The sequence below is a fragment of the Pelecanus crispus genome, chromosome 1 (genome assembly GCF_030463565.1).
Source record: "Pelecanus crispus isolate bPelCri1 chromosome 1, bPelCri1.pri, whole genome shotgun sequence".
Lineage (NCBI taxonomy): Eukaryota > Metazoa > Chordata > Aves > Pelecaniformes > Pelecanidae > Pelecanus > Pelecanus crispus.
The window spans coordinates 79,733,943-79,743,493 of record NC_134643.1 but is presented as its reverse complement, the minus strand read 5'-3'; positions in this window follow the sequence as shown (position 1 = coordinate 79,743,493).

The window sequence follows — 9,551 nt, the reverse complement described above, 5'->3', positions numbered from 1 at the left end:
GATCTCCCTTTCTTTAGTTGCTGAGATCTAGGCTTCTCAGCTGGTTCTCCTTCTGGGGACAGTTAGTGAAACAGTGGGTGCACAAGTCTGTCCTTTCAGGAAAAGCAAAAATATTACTGAAATTGAGAAAAGGGAAGGAGAGTATATACCTGAAAAAGGCATAATGGTTCAATGGTGAGGTATGCTGATTTTTTTTCCCCAGATTTTGTACTGTCCATATTTGATCAAAACAGGCACTGCCACCCTTAAATGTAAAAATAGGGCACTGAAGTAAGAAAGTCAGTGTTTGGTCCAGACTGAAGTGTTTCAGCAAACTGGGAAAAAGCAAATTAATGAGAAAGCCAGTGAAGAGGAGGTATGGTTTTACTCCTAGGAACATTAAACATACTCGAAAAAGGACGTCAGAAAGATCAGGTCACAGAGCTCAAACCATTTACTAAACAGACTCAGCAAACACATTGCTGAAGGTACCACTCCACTGAAACACCTAATAGGGTTGTAATGGGAATAAAGATGATTTCCAGGCAAAGATGGATAATCTTTTCATGGGATCAGAAATGCTTTCTGTCCAGAAGTGGACATATTAAAACAAAGACTTAGGAAGTAAGAGTCATTATAGCCTATAAAAGACCCACAGGAATGTTAAATTCTTTCTGGATTTTCCTTAAGTCCCAAACAAGGATCTGGATCATGTGTATACTTTTAAATGTGGTCAATCTTATTAATTCTGTTCTCACTCAATACCAAACTGAAAGGAACAGAAAGTTGATCATAAATGGCATTGGCTCTTTCCATGGCTTCTTTTGTCACTTTATATGATGGGTTAGAGGGTTTGGGAATAATTGAGATCCCAGATAATCATCAGGTGGGGTTTTCTTTCCTGTCCTAAGAAGACTATCGCCTCACTCTGACATAGGACAAGACTTTGACATCAGTCTGTGCCTCTGTCTGGATTCTCCTTTTCTGGAAGCAGTATTGAATAAAACCAGGATTGCCTCAGCTGTATTTGCCTTGGGATAACTCACCTGCACAAGCTATGACAATGTAAACATAAGAAAAGCAAGTGTTAGTGCTGAAGACAAAAATATGAGCTATTGTCATTACAATTTTACATTCTGCAATAGCCTAAACCCATCTTTGATCTCATAATGTGCAAGGTTCAAGCTCGTGCCAGCCTACCCAGCTGTGAAAACCCTGCCTCTGTCAACAGGGGTATCATAGCTGTCTCTAGGATGTAACACTGAAACAATATAGCCAGTAGGGAAAAGCCTTACAGCTTTCTGGCATGAGGTCTTGGACATTTTGAAATCCCTTCCAGTGTCAGAAATAAACCTGCAGCTGCTAGGTGTGATAACTAATGCTGCTGAACAAAAAATAAGGGACTGCAGAGTAATACCAGAGAGCTACAAGTCACACTGCTTGCTGCAGAGGGAAGGAAATAGGCATGACAGTCACAGGCTGCCATAGTTGAGCAAATGAAAGCCTATCTGAGAGCAACCAAAAGGAACTGTTCGCTATCAGACACCAACAAAGAGAGCAAAAATAAAACAATCCCATAACATTTTCTCCAGGAATGGAGGTGTTATCTGTCCCATTCTGTGCACCACCACCAGACTTTAAGCCAAAATTAACTTAAATTGATCAATTTTCTACAAAAATCTGGTGTCACTGAGATGAGTTTCTTCATCTGTGCCAAGTGCTTATGTTATTTTCTTAAGCCCGTGAACAGGTTCTTCTGTTATCTTTAAAGTATGCCAGCATCCTATCCAGCTTTGATTTTTCACCTCTAAGGGAATACAGGGCACAAACTGCCACACTGTGAGGCAATTGTCATGCTATGGAGGAAACCAAGGCAGCATCTCACATTGGTTGCTACCCCAAGGTGAATGCCATCATGGACACTTGTGATGGTGGTTCTCCAGGCTCTTCTAAGATCTTAGTTATTACTGCCGTGCCCGTGTCAGCCCTTGCCCTTGGCTGGGGATCACCTTCCCTTGGCCCAGCATGCACTGCTGACACTGCCTGTGGGACCTCCAGCACTGCCAAGCTCTGGTGTTTGAAATACTTCCCACCCATGGCCCTAACAAGCCCATCTATCCTCATGTAGCCAGCCACCTGGCCTCATGGCCATACCAAGCCTGAGACCTCAGGTCTGAGTCCTGATGATTACACAGGGAGGTGAATGCAACTCCTTAGCACATGACAAGAGCCCAGCACACCAGCTGGGTTATTTTCAGGTCTCTCCTGGGCCATGTCAATAACTCTAACAAAGAATAGGTGACTTTGCCCTACAGCACAGTCAGGACAAAAGCACTGTGAATCTGGCAGGGCACAAACCCCAGCAGAGCTGCCTGGCTTGCTGCAGCTGCATACAGAACCAGTGCAAATGTTTGGAGGAAAAGAAGAGAGCGTGACAGCATTATATGAAAACCAGGAAAGGAAATGCTCCGAATGCCTCACCCAGCATAACCAAACATATGATTACTTATCTCAAGGTTAGGGTAGACAAAGTGGTAAGTACTGAACACTTAGCCTGATGCAGGTATTGATGGCTTCCTTTAATATATCACAGCCCTCTGCTTTACATAGACCAGCCTGCACAAAGACCTGGGAGCTCCAGTCCCTCTTTCTCAGTCCCACTGAGTGGTATGAGAAGGTATCCTTTTGGATGAGGCCTTGGGCCATGTGGCTTGGTCAAGAACGGTTGTGTGTCCTAGCTTGTGGACACCAAGGCACCTAATGGTGAGGGGGAATGTTTCTTCTCTCCCCTGCTACCCAATTCCAGTGTGAAGCACCGTATTACTCCGGGCCATTTCATTTTGTCATTTATACCTGTGCTTTTGAATCTTCCATCTTCCTCCTTCTCCCTCCTACTGCCCCAGGTTTATTTTTCAAGGTGTGCAGAGCTGAAGACAGCCTGTCTTTTGCATTTGGGCTGCCTTTGGCAGTGACACAAACATACAGCTCTTTTCCTAATGGTCAGGAGGCAAGTGCATGAGGAACTGTGCCCAAAGCAGAAGCAGGCTAGCAGGACCCCTCAGCTTTCCAAGCTCATAGACTGCTGCAGTGAGAGGCAGGCACTGGAACAGCTTCGTGTTGGATGGCTGCCACTCTGGGTCACCATGCAAGGGCCATTCTCACCAAGGTGTGGCTATCTTTTTCCAGTAAAGGTAAAAAACAACTCATTGCTCAAGTCCTTTTCCAAATTTCCCTCATTCTGAAGTGATGCAATGAAGTGGCCTGGCATGACTGACTGTGGCTGGGGAAGCCTTCTCATTCCTGAAGCCTAGTTTTCACATGGTGTTAGTTCAGACCAGGTGACACATTATGAAGAGGCTCAACCTCAGTACAAATTGGCCCAGTGTCATTTGTTTCAAGGTAGTTTTATTTACAGAACATTGGAAGTAAATGTATATTTGTGCTATTCAGGCTGGAAACATATACTAGAGATAAAAAAAAAAATGATCAGAGCTCTGATGGGAAAAGTTTGAGCCTCTATCACTGTTAATACAAAGACAAAATATCCTTTTTGATGGTAAAGAACATTCACTTTTAGTAACAGAATAATCCTCAATAAAATCTATTCTTGTGTTTGCAAACATCTGAACAACTCTTCTTAAAATGCAAAAAGTGCTTACAGTGTCTGCAGTCCCACTCTTTTCTATGCACTCCTACGTGTGTCTTGTGATCTGGACAAACAATTTTACACCACTGTTCAGTCATTCAGATTTCAAAAAGAATCAAACAGTATTTGCAGACTTATTTTCTCCATAAATTTAAGTCCATTTTCCTTTAATTCTAATGCTGTTAACTCTTCCTCAGGGGAAGATCTGTGCTTGCATAGCATTGAAGTCAGATGCATGTTGTGCATAACAAATTTCAGGACACAACATCTAGCTTGAAGGTAGCTGAATAAGCATGCTCTCAGAATACAATAACTAACTATAAGCTAAGAATAATACAACCTACTATGCAGGCAAGATGCATAGAAAAATATGACCAGCCATAAACTGCCTATCATGTAACTACTCCATAATAATATATACAGTAAGTTGTTAAAATGGCCTTGAGGCAGCAATGGGTGTTGAGAGCCATTCCTTGGTGATATCTCTGTCCCCATTGGGAGGTGGAGGGGAGCCATGGCAGGGACATGCCTCCGCTGTCTCTGTCTCCCATGGGTGGATGTTGCAGCTTAGCTGCAAGGAGTGGGCCAGGGGGCAATACATGGCTGCCCTTGTGCCTTTGGCCTCATCCGCAGGGAGGTCCCTGTCCCAGGTTGTGTGGTGGCAGTGGTGGCCGTAAGGAAAGGAGAGTGGCACATCTGTCCCAGACAGTTTTCCCATCTTCCCTCTTCCTCCTCCTTTGTCAAAGCCGTTCTGCCTGGCTCACGGTGTGAGCCCTCTCTCACCACAGGCCCTGGTAACAGCTCTGGAACAGCAGGCAGTGAGGTCACTGGTGACACAGGGAGGCCATGGGGATGTCATACCTGGCTTGGTTCCCCAACACCAGGGGGATCCTCCTGAACTCTGGCCCATGGGAGCATCCTAAGGGCCTATGGGTGTCCTTCACTGGGAGTGGGGGCTGAGGGCTGCCCTCCTGGGGACCCTTCTCCTGGGCCATGTCATTTCCCAGAAAGGCTGCTTCTGCACCAGAAAAGTTCTCTCGGCCTCCCTGTGGGGGTCATGGGCTCTTGCTGAGGGTGCATCACCTACAATCTTGAAGGTCGTGACCAAAGACATTAATGGGCATGGGCCCTAGGACTGACCCTGACGGGTCAGGGAGCAGCCTGGTGTGGGGGGCTGAGCCCAGAGTAGGCCATGTCATGCCCTCACCCCCACCGTGTGTTTTTGGAAAGCCCAAAATCCAAAATAAATTTTGTTTTCTTAGTATAAATCAGACACCTGAAGAAACCAGACTCTTTTAGTATTTGCTTCTGCTTAATTTAAAAGATTTTTCTGGCCAGTAAAAGTGACATTTATTCCATACAAAATATTGGCTTCACTACTCCTACTTCAATCGGTGACAGCGTCTTTTCAGAGGAATTCACCTAATCATAGCTCTTTTAACTAAATCAACAATGCAGTTGCATAATTACAGTGTAGCAGAGCTAGTTAAATCAGAGCATCTAAAAACAGGACTGCTGAAATCAGAAAACTGAGATAGTTTCAAGATACCTCCCATTTACTAGTCAAAAACCAAGTAAGAAAACCACAGTTGTTCTGGGCTCAGTAGACAGCCATCAAACAAGAGTCCTGAATAAATGATTGTTGACTCTACCAGGAAATGAGTGGAAGAAGGACACAATTCAGCAACTCAGAAGCGCACGCATATTTTCCAAGTAAAATCATTAGCTGGTGTTATTTCAGAAATAAGTTTCCATAAACACACCAAAAAGTGGATTTTTTCTGTCTCAAGAGGCTGATATACTGACACCAGCAGATATTTTCCATTTCATTCTCTTTACCATTGCATTGGTGCTCAGAAGTCCCATCAGTGATGGGAGAAAGGAAATCCACAATAAAAAAGTCTGTGCTTTGAAAGAACTAATAATAAAAATGCCAGATTGTTTAGGAGAGGTGAATGAGTTGCATGGTGGCAAACAGCTTCACTCAACATTAGAGATGGGGTCTTTCAAGACTGGAGACAGAAAAAGACGTAATGTCTCCAACAGAAAGTCCCATGCTCTTTCTTTCAGGACTACGACTGCAACTTAGTAGAGCTTTGCATCATACTTGGCCAAAACTACTGAACACCTTTGGGAGTGATGCAGCCTCTCATCACCATTTTTTTATCACACTACCACATGCAGACTTTTGGGTGTTTCCTTCCATTTACAGTTCATTACCACTAAAACTTCATATTTGCACTGCTCAATATTTAATACTCCCAAATGAGTTATTTGTGGTGAGCTTGGACTATTGGCCTGAGGGTTTCCAAATGCCAACTCATGTTATTCCTCTGCAATACCCTTTCACATGCAGGGCTGTAAACTGGTCTGAGACCTTCCTTTGCCTCTACTTTAATAATTATTTATCTAAAAATGTAATTGGGGAGCCTGGTGTACCACTGATCCATGGTTTCTTCTAGTCAATAAAGTGCGATGATATTCCCTGGCCTTTTTGTACTGCTGTTAGCATCAAAAGTACCATCATAAAGCTAACCTTGCAGAGGATGCCAAAAAGTAATAAAACTATTATTGCCTGCTGCTTTGTAGCCTTTGAGCAATTGAATATGATCTGGGGAGGAGGAGAAGGAAAAAACAAACAAACTACTTTGCTCTAAATATATGTTAAAATAAGACTCACATAATAAAAAAAAGGGGTTTTGTGGCTTAAATTTTTGACAGTGTTTGCTTGAAACACAGAAGAAGCCAGAACTTCCTTGACTTGCAGATCCCGTAACACTGGCTAAGTACAGGTGCTAACTTATATGGGACACATTTTTTTCTCTGCTGTTATTTAAAAGCAGTGTCAGTCCAAAGCATCCTGCAACATGTGTATTAGCAGGCCTCTGACTCCTTGGCTTAATGGTTCCCAGAGCAATGGGTCCCACTGACTGAACGAGAAAGGTTTCAGCGCTGGTTTCTGTACAAGGCATGGTGTCCCTGGGGGAGCTCCTGTTGTTGGAAATGCAGAGGATGTCACTCTCCCACATGAAGCAGAAACGATCTTGGATGTTTGCACAGTTCAAAATTTATGAAAAACAGAGTTATTCAAAATGATGTGAATGCTGTCAGTATCAAAGTTAATGGTTCGTCACTTCTGTTCATGCATAGCAGCTGGAACAAACAAGGAGCAAGAAAAGGTTCAGTTTGGCTCTGTCCAGCCACACCAGTTACAATTCAGAAGAATGGCAGAGTAGCACATAAATAAAATTTGCAAATTATGCTAGATTGGGAAGAACTGGAAAAACACCAAAGTTAAGGAAATAACAGGCAAGGAATCCTAGGGTCTTGTAAGGGACAGGATGGACTTGCCAATGGATACAATCATTACCTACAAGCATTTGAAGCATACAGCCATCAAGAGTAAAATCCCAGCTCCCTGAAGTCAACAGAAACATTCCTACTAATGAAAGTGAAGCCACAATTTAATCCTGAACATGCAGATTAATTTCCCATTAGGCAAAGAGGACTAACGAGGTAGGGAAAAGAGAATTTGCTTAAAAATGATGAGATTGTATCAGGCAAAACTTCCTGCTAGCAACATATATGAGACAGCATTATGCTCTGCCAAAGGAAATTTGCAAATCTTCAAATGGACTGGACTAAGCCTTGGAAAACATACTGTCTTGGTCAATCTTTCCATAGCAACAGACTGGCTTAGGAGGTTGAATTATTCCTTTATATCTTGAAATTTGTTTGACAAACATAAAAGAAAAAAGGTTCTAGGATTTGCTCCTAAGTTTATATACAGGCTCCAAAATCAGTGGTATAATTTTCGTAGATTATTTTAGTTGGTGTACATAATACTCAGCACACTGAAAAGCAAGCACTTAGGTTTGTACATTGAATCACAACAAATTTTATTTTGGTCTTCAAATTTCTAATTCTGATGTGTCCAAGTTTTCAAAAAATGTTGCTGCTAAGCCAAGAAGAATTCAATGCTTCAATTTATTGGTCCCATCTCCAGCCAGCTGAAATGGCCATTGTTTTGTACAGAAAAATGTTGCATGCTACATGTTGAAGAGACAGGGATGAGATGGAAAACTAGGGACAGATTAGTACTGCTGGAATAAAATCTTTCACAACAGTTTTCTGAGGTAGTCAGGATGGCTGGAAAAAGTCTGCACAGGGGAAAAAAATCTGTTCTGAGATGGAAACTAGTTACCAGCATTTAGATGAAAACAATACAAATAGGAAAACAAACCAAAAAAAGAATTAGAAAGAAAAAAATGGAAAAAAGATTTGGGCAGTACGTCTGTCCCCATTCCACAGAGGATGCTGTAAGCCATCTCTATCGCCTGCCTATGCGTTACTCCTCAACAGAAGAAAACTCCCTGCTCAGAAAAGAAAGAAATTCCAAGTCTTGTTAACAGGTGCTTTTCCACTGACAGCACTGGGAATTTGAGCAGCTCTTTAATTCCTCTGCTATGGCAACTCCAAAAGAACGGAGGTAGATCTACATTTCCCTACAGGCCTGCTGCAGATTGATTAACTTTTGCTGCTTGGATCCAGGATCAGAGAACTAAGAAAAGGCGCTGAAGCAATGTAAAAACCTCATACCTGAAAACCTCCAGATCTAGTTATGTCTAATATTACAGGTGAGCTGACATAACATTTTCACCTTACTACATTATATATTCATAAATAAGAGCCTGAAATGGTTCCTTTTTAAAATCAGTGACAAACTGATTACTAATGCTTTCTAAGTATTGAACCCACTTAGAAAATCTGTCTTCAAATTGCAAACTTTTTACAATGCCTTGAGTGTAGATCACACCCATGAAGCAGTTCCTTCAGCCCTAGGACTTGCATGTACCTGAAAACTTGAATTGCTTTGAAAATTGTTCATGCTATCTTGACTTTTGTTTAATTGAAAACTGGAACTACTGATGATTTTGATGATTAATTCACCTCAGCAGGCTCAGGATAGTACACATCAGAAAATCCCTCTTCATTCCTATATTGCATGGAAACAGAAAATGCAGACTCACTTCTGACGGTAAGTGGGTTTGAACACAACAGGCTGGAAGGTTATGAGCAGTGTAACCCAGCAAATAGGAGCTTGCACCCAGAATAGTTTTCTCAGTGCCACAATGCCTAAGTATGGCAGACTGACTTCTGTCAAATTTTCTTCCCACTACATGCTGAGAAGAAAGCTCTCTATTCCTCTGCTTACATGAAGGTATTCATTGTAATGGTATTGAAAGTAAAATCTAAACAACTACAGTAAAAACTGAAGCAAATCACAGGGTCCCACAGTTCATGACATCTGGAAAGGCACCAAGCTTTTGTAAACAAATATGATTTATTACTCTTGTTATTAGCAAACAACACATCATAGTTAATATTGTAAAATATACCAATACTATTTTCCAAACTTTAAGTGCTTGCCAAACCATGCTAAGATAGCAAGTGACTAAGGGAATGAACTCTTGGATGTGTTAAACATTAAAAATAGATGGTTTCTGCAGCTGGCTTTAACTATAAAGCACTTGCACCACATTAGAAAAAAAGGCTGAAGAACTTTCCCACCCCATGCCCCTCCACCAAAGCACATAGCTGAACAATGCTTAGAGAGAAAAACTGGAAAGGAACTGTCCAAAAATAGTTGAAAATGGCGGAGATAGCGAAGGTGTTTGTTCCTTCAGGCAATTCTGATGATGCATGGGGGTACACGCCAGCTGAAACAATGAAGCAGCATGCAAACAAGCAGGACACTGACAGCCCAAGTGTACTCACAAGAAGATACAAACTTGCCACCACAATGCAAAAGAAGAAAAATTCAAGTAAAACCAAGCTAAAATGATGAGACTGCATGTTCCCAGTATTCCTACAGCAGTTTAAATTGTAAGCAGACTACCTGGAAAAGAGGCTGAGATTTCACTTA